Source organism: Phyllobates terribilis, unplaced genomic scaffold (genome assembly GCF_046119375.1).
Source record: "Phyllobates terribilis strain yellow unplaced genomic scaffold, ASM4611937v1 Scaffold_1__5_contigs__length_1240528914, whole genome shotgun sequence".
NCBI classification, from domain to species: domain Eukaryota; kingdom Metazoa; phylum Chordata; class Amphibia; order Anura; family Dendrobatidae; genus Phyllobates; species Phyllobates terribilis.
In genome coordinates this window covers 878,288,896-878,300,083 of record NW_027362761.1, presented here as the reverse complement: position 1 = coordinate 878,300,083, position 11,188 = coordinate 878,288,896, and positions in this window count along the sequence as shown.

Sequence of the window (11,188 nt, the reverse complement as noted above, 5' to 3'; positions counted from 1 at the left end):
CCCCAGTCACAGAGGATGAAGAGGCCGCGGATGCACAAGATATGGCAGACGGTGGTTGGCCCGGCCGGCTAGGCCGCATTGTAGCACACTGAGCTTCCCACTGCAACTTATGCTTCATGTCCATGTGCCGGTTCATGCATGAAGTACTCAAACTATGTATTTTTTGGCCTCTACTTAGCTTTTGCTGACAAATGTTACAGATAACACGAGTTGGGTCATCTTTATCGATCTGAAAAAATGCCCAGGCTATGCAAGGCTTAGCACCCATGCGACCTGAAGAGCCACCACGACTTGTGGTGAGAGGCAGAGTTGTGTTTGAGGATGCAGTTGTTGACGTGCTTCCAGTACTACGTCTCTGTCCAGGAAGGCGCAACCTGACCTTGTCGTCACTAGCATCTTCCTCCACCTCCTCAGCTGACCTCATCTCTTGGCTGACTGTGGGTTGACAGTAAGTGGGATCTCCAACCTCATCATCATCACCCTGTGCGTTATCACACCCGTCGTCCTCAGAGCCAACCTGTTCCTGCCCTGACAAAAAACTAAAGTTGTCGCTCCAATCAGGTATTTGAGTCTCATCATCGTCTTCCTCATTGTCTCCACCAACAGGAGTTACAGTTTGGGAATGAGGGTCTACATTATGGTCAAAACCTTCTGCGTCTGGTCCTGGATCCGACTCATAAAGATTCTGGGCATCAGTGCAGATCATTTCCTCGTCTGGATTCACAGAAGCGCTGGAGTCGACCTCTGATTCCCAGGCTATAGTATGAGTAAACAGCTCTGCAGACTCAACCATCTGTTCTACCTCATACTCAGACGGGCAGCTGGAGATTTGGGAGCTGTGAGGAAGCAAGTGTGATTGGGGTGACACCTTTGAGGACTGGAGTATTTGTGATGTTGAAGTTGATGTGGAGGAGAGCCCACTTAAAGGAGCACTTGATATCCGTTGAAGCACCTGCTGTTTTTGTGCCTCATCTGGAATTTGTAGCGATTGGCGTGGCCGTAAGAAAGGGATCTTATCACATTGTCCGCTAAAAGAAGTAGACATTTTAGTTTGGCTGGAAGATGGTCTTTCTTCTGCAGATGTTACTGTTGCTTTAACACCTACCCCTCGGACACAACCTTTTTTCCCCTTCCCAACACGCCTATTCCCCTTTCCACCAGCAGCAGGCCTTTTTCCACTCATTTTGGTGGTTAACTAATTCACAACTCTGGAGTTGTTTGCACAAAAAACAATGGATGGGAACCGAGCAGAGCTGAGTGGCCAAACTGAGGTATTAGGCCAAAACTATTGGCTGGGTTAGATGCAGAAAAAAATGATATTCGATTTGCAACCTGATGGAGGTCAGTATAGATGGACTAATAGAACAAGTCCCACACACAGCTAGAAGCCCAAATATTTTTTCAGAGGTAGATGCAGAAAAAAAATATATTCAGTTTGCAACCTGATGGAGGTCAGTATAGATGGACTAATAGAACAAGTCCCACACACAGCTAGAAGCCCAAATATTTTTTCAGAGGTAGATGCAGAAAAAAATTATATTCAGTTTGCAACCTGATGGAGGTCTGTATAGATGGATTAACAGAACAAGTCCCACACACAGCTAGAAGCCCAATATTTTTTCAGAGGTAGATGCAGTAAAAAAAATATTTTTAATTTGCAACCTGATGGAGGTCAGTATAGATGGACTAATAGAGAAAGTCCCACACACTGCTAGAAGGCCAAATATTTTTTCAGAGCTAGATGCAGAAAAAATTATATTCAGTTTGCAACCTGATGGAGGTCAGTATAGATGGACTAATAGAACAAGTCCCACACACAGCTAGAAGCCCAAATATTTTTTCAGAGGCAGATGCAGATAAAAATTATTTTTAATTTGCAACCTGATGGAGGTCAGTATAGATGGACTAATAGAGAAAGTCCCACACACTGCTAGAAGGCCAAATATTTTTTCTGAGCTAGATGCAGATAAAAATTATTTTTAATTTGCAACCTGATGGAGGTCAGTATAGATGGACTAATAGAGAAAGTCCCACACACTGCTAGAAGGCCAAATATTTTTTCAGAGCTAGATGCAGATAAAAATTATTTTTAATTTGCAACCTGATGCAGGTCAGTATAGATGGACTAATAGAGAAAGTCCCACACACTGCTAGAAGGCCAAATATTTTTTCAGAGCTAGATGCAGAAAAAAATTATATTCAGTTTGCAACCTGATGGAGGTCAGTATAGATGGACTAATAGAACAAGTCCCACACACAGATAGAAGCCCAAATATTTTTTCAGAGGTAGATGCAGATAAAAATTATTTTTAATTTGCAACCTGATGGAGGTCAGTATAGATGGACTAATAGAGAAAGTCCCACACACTGCTAGAAGGCCAAATAATTTTTCAGAGCTAGATGCAGATAAAAATTATTTTTAATTTGCAACCTGATGGAGGTCAGTATAGATGGACTAATAGAGAAAGTCCCACACACTGCTAGAAGGCCAAATATTTTTTTCAGAGCTAGATGCAGAAAAAAATTATATTCAGTTTGCAACCTGATGGAGGTCTGTATAGATGGATTAATAGAGCAAGTCCCACACACAGCTAGAAGCCCAATATTTTTTCAGAGGTAGATGCAGAAAAAATATATATTCAGTTTGCAACCTGATGGAGGTCTGTATAGATGGATTAATAGAACAAGTCCCACACACAGCTAGAAGCCCAATATTTTTTCAGAGCTAGATGCAGAAAAAAATTATATTCAGTTTGCAACCTGATGGAGGTCAGTATAGATGGACTAATAGAACAAGTCCCACACACAGCTAGAAGCCCAAATATTTTTTCAGAGGAAGATGCAGATAAAAATTATTTTTAATTTGCAACCTGATGGAGGTCAGTATAGATGGACTAATAGAGAAAGTCCCACACACTGCTAGAAGGCCAAATATTTTTTCAGAGCTAGATGCAGATAAAAATTATTTTTAATTTGCAACCTGATGGAGGTCAGTATAGATGGACTAATAGAGAAAGTCCCACACACTGCTAGAAGGCCAAATATTTTTTCAGAGCTAGATGCAGATAAAAATTATTTTTAATTTGCAACCTGATGGAGGTCAGTATAGATGGACTAATAGAGAAAGTCCCACACACTGCTAGAAGGCCAAATATTTTTTCAGAGCTAGATGCAGAAAAAAATTATATTCAGTTTGCAACCTGATGGAGGTCAGTATAGATGGACTAATAGAACAAGTCCCACACACTGCTAGAAGCCCAAATATTTTTTCAGAGCTAGATGCAGAAAAAAATTATATTCAATTTGCAACCTGATGGAGGTCAGTATAGATGGACTAATAGAACAAGTCCCACACACTGCTAGAAGCCCAAATATTTTTTCAGAGCTAGATGCAGAAAAAAATTATATTCAATTTGCAACCTGATGGAGGTCGGTATAGATGGACTAATAGAATGATGCTATGCCCAAAAGATTTTACTTCACTAGGTGCAGTAAAATTGGTATTCTATACACAGGTGGTATATCTTGCAACACAGATAGGCTACTCCACTGACTAACACACTCTGCAATAGGCCAAAAAGGATTAGCTTTGCTAGATTCAGTCAAATGCTGTAAAAAAAACTTGCACAGCACTGGCACAGACCTGCCTGGCAAAAACTGATAGGAACTGATGTAACCTAGTCCTGAAAAGGACTGCAATTACAATTAGTGTTTACTCCCACAATCTATCTATTTAAGAGCACAGACCTGCCTGATAAAAGTCGTAGGAAATGCTGTAACCTAGTCCTTAAAAGGACTGCAATCACAACTATTCCCTACTCCCAAGCTATCTGTAGATTTGTGCGAAAATTGGCTTGAAATTAACAAGGTATAGCGCACACAGCAACAGCGGTGCCGTCTAACACGCAGCTGCAGCAGTGAGAAAATGGTGGCGACGGGGAAAATGGCTTGGTCTTATAGGGCAAGGACATGTGACATACACTGCCAATGACACATGCCCTTGCTTGTGTGAAAAACAGCAGTTTGCTCCGTGTGTGCGCTGCTGATAGGCTGACAGACTGCACCTCCCCACTGCAAATGCGGGAAAGAGAAAAAAAAATGGAGATCTTCATTATTCCTGCAGAGATCCATCCCCTGCCCCTCCCCCCACCCCGCTGTACACGCAAACTGCGTATTAACATTAATTTTCATCATTACTGAGAAAAAATCCAGTTATGATTTTGGTGCACGAACAGTTATCGAACATAACCTCGAACAGCCGAATTTTTCTCAAATCGTTCGTGTTCGCCGAACGGCTCGAACACCGCCCAAAACAGCTCGAATTTGAGATTGGCGAACAGTTCGAGTAGAACAACGCTCATCTCTAGTCATTACTGCTCACCATCTTGGTGGAGTCCTCAAAGTTTTGGAGGATGGTACAGATGTCTGACATCCATGGTCACTCCTGAGGTCTTATGTGTGGAGTCTGAACTGAATACCGACAGCCTTGTTGATGCTGGTAGTCAACAATTGCCCTCTTCTGCTCACAAATCCTTCCCAACATCTGCAGTGTAGAGTTCCAACGCCTGGGGACATCACACACCAGTCGTGAGCTGGAAGCTGCAAACGCTGCTGAAGCACGGCAAGGGTGGCGGAAGCTATAGTTGACTTTCTAAAATGGGCACACAGGCGGCTTACTTTGACAAGCAGATCCGGCAGCTCTTTGTAGCTTTTGAGAAACCGCTGAATCATGGGCCAGGCATGGTACATGTGTGAGCTCGCCTCAGAGCCGCCACCAGGTTCTGGCCATTTTCACACACAACCATGCCTGGCTGTAGGTTCAGCAGTGTCAGCCATAGATCTGCCTGCTCTTTCGGAGCTGTCCACAACTCTTCAGCATTGTGCGGTTTGTCACCTAAGCATATTAGCTTCAGCACAGCCTATTGCTGCTTGGCCGAGGCAGTGCTGCAGTGCTTCCAGCTTGTGACTGATGTGGTCATTTCAGAGATGGAGGCTGAAGAGGAGGAGGAGGCTGAGGAGGATGAGGTGCAGGAGCTGCAGACTGTGGGGGCAACCCTGATAGACCTAGGGCCCGCAATCCTCGGCATCGGGAGGATGTGTTCTGTCCCAAGGTTCGACTGGGTCACGGCTTCCACTATGTTAGCCCAGTGTGCCGTCAGCGAGATGTACCGTCCGTGCCTACAAGCACTTGTCTACGTGTCTGTGGTTAGGTGGACTTTCCCTGTAAGAGGGCATGGCTAATGTTGTGGGACACGTGCTTGTGTTATGCGGCAACGGAACCCCAGGAGAAATAGTGGCGGCTGAGGGACGGCCGCCACCATCAGGTTGCAGAAAGTTTCCTTCTCCACGAGCCTAAAAGGCAACATTTCGAGCGCAAGCAGTCACGAAATGTGGGAGTTTAGTAGTGTGGCCTGTGGGGCATTGCCTGCGTATTGGCACTTGCATTCCAAGGATTGGGGTATGGACAATTGAACGCTGCGCTAGGACAAGGACGTGCTTCCTGATGCTGCTACTTGAGAGTGTGCAACGACAGGTGCAGGGCAGGAGGCATCTTCTCATGCACCATGGACAGGGGATTGGCTTGCATGCACAACAGCAGAAGAAGCCGTGGTGCCACCCGCAGACACTGTTCCTGGACCCTTGGGTTCGGCCCACAAAGTCGGGTGCTTTGCTGCCATGTGCTTGATCATGCTGGTGGTAGTCAGACTGGTAGTCTTGCTACCCCTGCTGATGCTGGCCTGGCAAGTGGTGCAAATGGCCTTTTTGGGGTTATCAGCAGAGTCTTTAAAAAACAACCAGACTCGGGAAGACCTAACAGTTGTACTGGCAACTTCCGTCGTGTTGGTGTTACGGGGAACGGTTGCCCGCCTTCAGTCTGCAGCCACCACACTGCTTCTTCCTGCCTGTTGGGGTGCTCTGCCTCCCTCCCCCTGTGTGCTGCTGTCCTCACTTTGCATGTCCTCCTGCCAGGTTAGGTCAGTTACTATATCATCCACCATCTCGTCTTCCACTTCCGCACCCTTGTCCTCCTCCTGACTTTCTGGCAATTGTGTCTCATCATCGTCCACCTCTTGTGACACTTTCCCACCGTTGCTTCTTTTGTATGACCGTGGCTTCTCAAATATTTGGGCATCGCTACATGTAATCTTCTCTTGCCCCGCTTCAAGTGGACCAGGCAAGAGGCCCGAATCTATAAATGGAAAAGTGAACAGCTCTTCGGAGTGTCCAAGTGTGGGATTAGTTGTCTCTGGGCACTCGGCATGGTGGGAGGAAGGAGGATCAGGGTGAGGAATATGCGGTCCAGACTCATGGCTACTGAGACTTGACCGTGTGGAAGACAGGGTGGTGGTGGCTAAGTGACTGGAAGCAGTATCTGCTATCCAACCAATAACCTTTTCACACTGCTGTGTGTTCAATAGTGGTGTTCTGCGGTCCCCTATTAATTGGGACATGAATGTCGAGCGAGAAGATGTGGGTGTTTGTTGTGGCACAATTTCAGCTTGCCCACGGCCTCGGCCTCTGCATGCACCATCACCATCACGTCCAGTTCCCCGTCCCTTGCCACGTGCCTTGCCCATTTTAAATGGAGGACAATATCTTCCACGCTCACTACAAATGGCTGAATTTGGAGTGAACTTATATGTGATCCGTGTGACGGACAAACCACAGTTTTAAATAGTTGGCCTGTAGGTAACTATTTTTAACAGCGCCGACCTCGTGTCAATAAGTTCATTGACACACTGCAACAAAATTTCAATGGCCAGAAATGGTAATATTTTCAGCGCAATTATATGTGATCCGTGTGATGGACAAACCAGTTTTAAATAGCTGGATTTTTAGCGCTGTAATATGGAAAGGACCTGGCTGTATTTTGCAATGCCAAAAAGCAAGTGGCACAGATAAACATTGTTCTCTGGATTGCTTTTTAAGCAAATAATCAGGATTAAGATAAAAAGAAAATTATTCCTGGCCCCTGATTCCTGGGCCTATTTCTACAAATATCTGCAAAAGCACCAGCAGACAGAACTGGAATGGACCCTCTTTCTATATGCACTGCAGTCTGCTATATACCCTGCTTGTCTGCCTAGCACTGATATCTCTGCAGCTGGATTAGTCCTCAGAAGGACTGTTAGTTGAGATGGATATGTGTCTCTAATATAGTCTGGTATACCTACACTAACTAGAAACAAGCAAATCTCTCCCTAGCTCAGCAGCAGCTCTCCCTACACTGTCTGATTCCTGAGTGACTGTGACAATATGGCGGTGCCAGGTCTGATATAGACCTGATGACGCTGTGCGGCCAGCCAATCACTGTAAAGATGAAAATGATGTATAAAATATGAGGTATTGGTAGATATGTTGGGAAAAATACTCAAGCTCACAACCCACGTCAAGAGTCCTCATCATCTTGTGAGTCCCTACACTAAAATAAAAATGGTTCACATAGGACATAATAGAACATAAATTCAAAAGGTTCTCAAAGAAAAAGACAACCACCCATTTTTAATACTAGACAACCACCCCTTCCACAAATTGGTAGGTTTGTGAGTGAGTGTTTCATCATTTTTGTACCTCTACTGCCCCTGCCTTTATCATTGAGGTCTGCTGCTTTCTAATAGTCCATTGGTATTCTGACCTGGTAAGGCCGTTTCTTTTTCTGTGAGATTTTTTGGAATTCATGTCTCAATTTTTCTACACGAATATGGTGGGAGTCCAAATAGGAGAATATTGCTAAGGGGGGCATATATGTAGGAGCAAAAAGAGTATTATTAATATTGTGAGAGGGCAATTGTCACCATGTGGAATCACAGAGGGGAATTATTACTCTGTGGAGGGACTAACACCATGTGGAGGTACAGAAACAGCACTATCACCTTGTGAGGAAGCTAATAGCACGTGGTGGTGCAGAGGCAGCACTATTACTATGTGGAGACATAGAGGGGAAGCTACTAATATGCATTATTACCATATAGGAGTTACAGAAGTGGTATTATTTCCTTGTAGGTGCAAATAAATGGCTTTATTACAGCATAGAAGTGGCAATATTAAAGAGTGGAGACATAGAAATGGCACTATTACAGTGTGGGGGTACTATCACCATGTAGAGCTATAGACAGGGTAATTCCGTGTTTCCCCAAAAATAAGCCCTGGAAAATAAGCCCTAGCATGATTTTACAGAATTTTTGGAGTATGTTTGAAATATAAGTCCTACTTCAAAATAAGCCCTAGTTACGGTCAGAACCGGCGTTTGCGGGGTGGCAAACTGGTCAATTGCCCAGGTCATCCATCCTATTATGGGCCCCCAGTATTTTTATTTCGAGGTTAAAGCTGCTTAAGGTATTTTGGTGACATCAAGGTCATGTGACCATGATGTCACCAAAAGTCCTTTAACTTCAGGAGTCTCACTGATTCTCCATTCATTCTAATAAGTTTTCCGAAAACCAGCTGATATTGGTAGTGCGCATGATCGATCTCGGCTCCATTACGCTCAATTCTTGAGATTGGTGAGGATCTCCAGCGATCAGAAAGTTATCCCCTATCCTGGGGATAGGGAACAACGTTTAAACTAAAAGCACAGTTTTTAACCCTTTAACATGCGTACTGTACATGTAAGTTGCAAAAACATTGAAATATGTTAAATAATTTTGACTGCTTATGCTTCTTTCCAAGACAATCTACTAAATTTATCTACGGGGCTTGGTATTGTTTTTTTTTTGCCACCTTCCTAGTTAGAAAAGTGAAGGAAAATGTTGATTAATGACTCGTTTTTGGTGCAATGCTTAAGCTCCACCTCTTCCAGGCACACTGATACAGTGGGGAAAAAAAGTATTTAGTCAGCCACCAATTGTGCAAGTTCTCCCACTTAAAAAGATGAGAGAGGCCTTTAATTGACATCATAGGTAGACCTCAACTATGAGAGACAAAATGAGAAAAAAAATCCTGAAAATCACATTGTCTGATTACTCATTACTCAGGTAATGAGTGGAGGACAGAGGAGCCTCTTAAAGAAGAAGTTACAGGTCTGTGAGAGACAGAAATCTTGCTTGTTTCAAATTGACCAAATACTTATTTTCCACCAAAATTTAAAAAAAATTATTTCCAATCAGACAAGGTGATTTTCAGGATTTGTTTTTGTCTCTTATAGTTGAGGTCTACCAATGATGTCAATTACAAGTCTCTCTCATCGTTTTAAGTGGGAGAACTTGCACAATTGGTGCCTGACTAAATACTTTTTTTCCCCACTGTATGTGGCAGAAAAAAGTGTTGCAAGTATTTCTTAAATGTGTATTTACTAGTGTTGAGCCACCCCCGTAGTGTTCGGGTTCGGTTCGGTTCGTCGAACACCGGGATGTTCGAGGAACTGTTCGTCGAACTGTTCGTCGAACACCTTAGAACACCGTCGAACACCGAAAAAACCAATGGCAGGCAAACAAAAACACATAGGAACACATAGAAAACACCTTCAAAGGTGTCCAAAAGCTGACAAACTGCTCAGAAGACGCTTTCTTTAAAAAAGCCGGCCGGCAATTCAGCAGCGGCATACACCGGTACCCGACAATTTAGACATGAAGGAATAGAGCATCACACATAGATTAGATAGATAGAAACATGTCAGTCACATATATATGAAGTACAGTGACAGTGTTGCTTACTGTACTTGTCATTTAGTGTAAAGGATTTATTAAAAAATATAATAGTGTTTTCGTGCACAGTCTCTTTAAAAAAGCCGGCCGGCAATTCAGCAGCGGTACCCGACAATTTATAACAGACAGAATAGAGCTTCACACATAGATTAGATAGATAGAAACATGTCAGTCACATATATATGAAGTACTGTGACAGTGTTGCTTACTGTACTTGTCATTTACTGCAAAGAATTTATTAAAAAAAATAATAGTGTTTTCATGCACCGTCTCTTTAAAAAAGCCGGCTGGCAATTCAGCATCTGTACCCGACAATTTAGAATAGAAGGAATAGAGAATCACACATAGATTAGATAGATAGAAACATGTCAGTCACATATATAATAAGTACAGTGACAGTGTTGGTTACTGTACTTGTCATTTAGTATTAAAATAAAGGATTTATTATTAAAAAAAATTGGCGTGGGGTTCCCCGTAATTTTAGTCTCTAGCGGAGGTTAAGCAGACAGCTGGGGCAGATGTTTGAAGCCTGGGAAGGGGGTAATACCCACGGAGCTTCCCAGGCTACTAATATCAGCCCCCAGCTGAATACCTAGCCTTTACTAGCTATTAAAATGGAGGACCCCCCCAAAAAAATGACGTGGGGTCCCCCCTAATTTAATAGCTAGCAAAGGCTAGGCAGACAGCTGGGGGCTGATATTAATAGCCCAGGAAGGGAACCATGAATATTGGCCCCCTCCCAGGCTAGAAACACCAGCCCTCAGCCGCCCCAGAAATGGCGCATCCATAGGATGCGCCAATTCTGGCACTTAGCCTCGCTCTTCCACGCTGCCCTGGTGCGGTGGCAGGGGGTAATAGGGTTGGGGTTGATGTCAGCTTATAATGCCAGCTGACATCAAGCCCAGGTTAGTAATGGAGAGGCGTCTATAAGACACCCCCATTACTAACCCCATAGTCAAAATTAAAAAAAAAAACACAAACACCCAGAATAAAGTCCTTTAATTGAAATAAAGACACAATTCTTTATTGTTCTAAATTAAACCATACTTACCATCACGCCCATTCCAGCTGAAGCCAACGATCTCCTGCAATAAAAGAAAAATAATAAAGCAACCTCATCCTTACCTTTCCATGGTTCCCAGGACAGCTCCAGCTCTGCTACATCGAGATGACAGGCTGGACCGCAGCAGAACGCTGCCATCCAGCTTGCCATGCCGCACACACTGAGAAGCGCAGGCATGCTTGCGCTCCTCAGTGTCTGACTGTGACGGCATCCAGATGAGCCGACAATGAACTCGGCTCACCTCATGTACGTCACTGACAGCGTGGGAAAATTCTCCTGCACTCAGCGCTTCAGCGTGAGAATTTTCCCACGCTGTCAGTGACGTGCATGAGGTGAGCCGAGTTCATTGGACATGACCTCGGCTCATCTGGATGCCGTCACAGCCAGACACTGAGTAGCGCAAGCATGCCTGCGCTTCTCAGTGTCTGCGGGATGACAGGCTGGATGGCAGCGTTCTGCTGCGGTCCAGCCTGTCATCTCG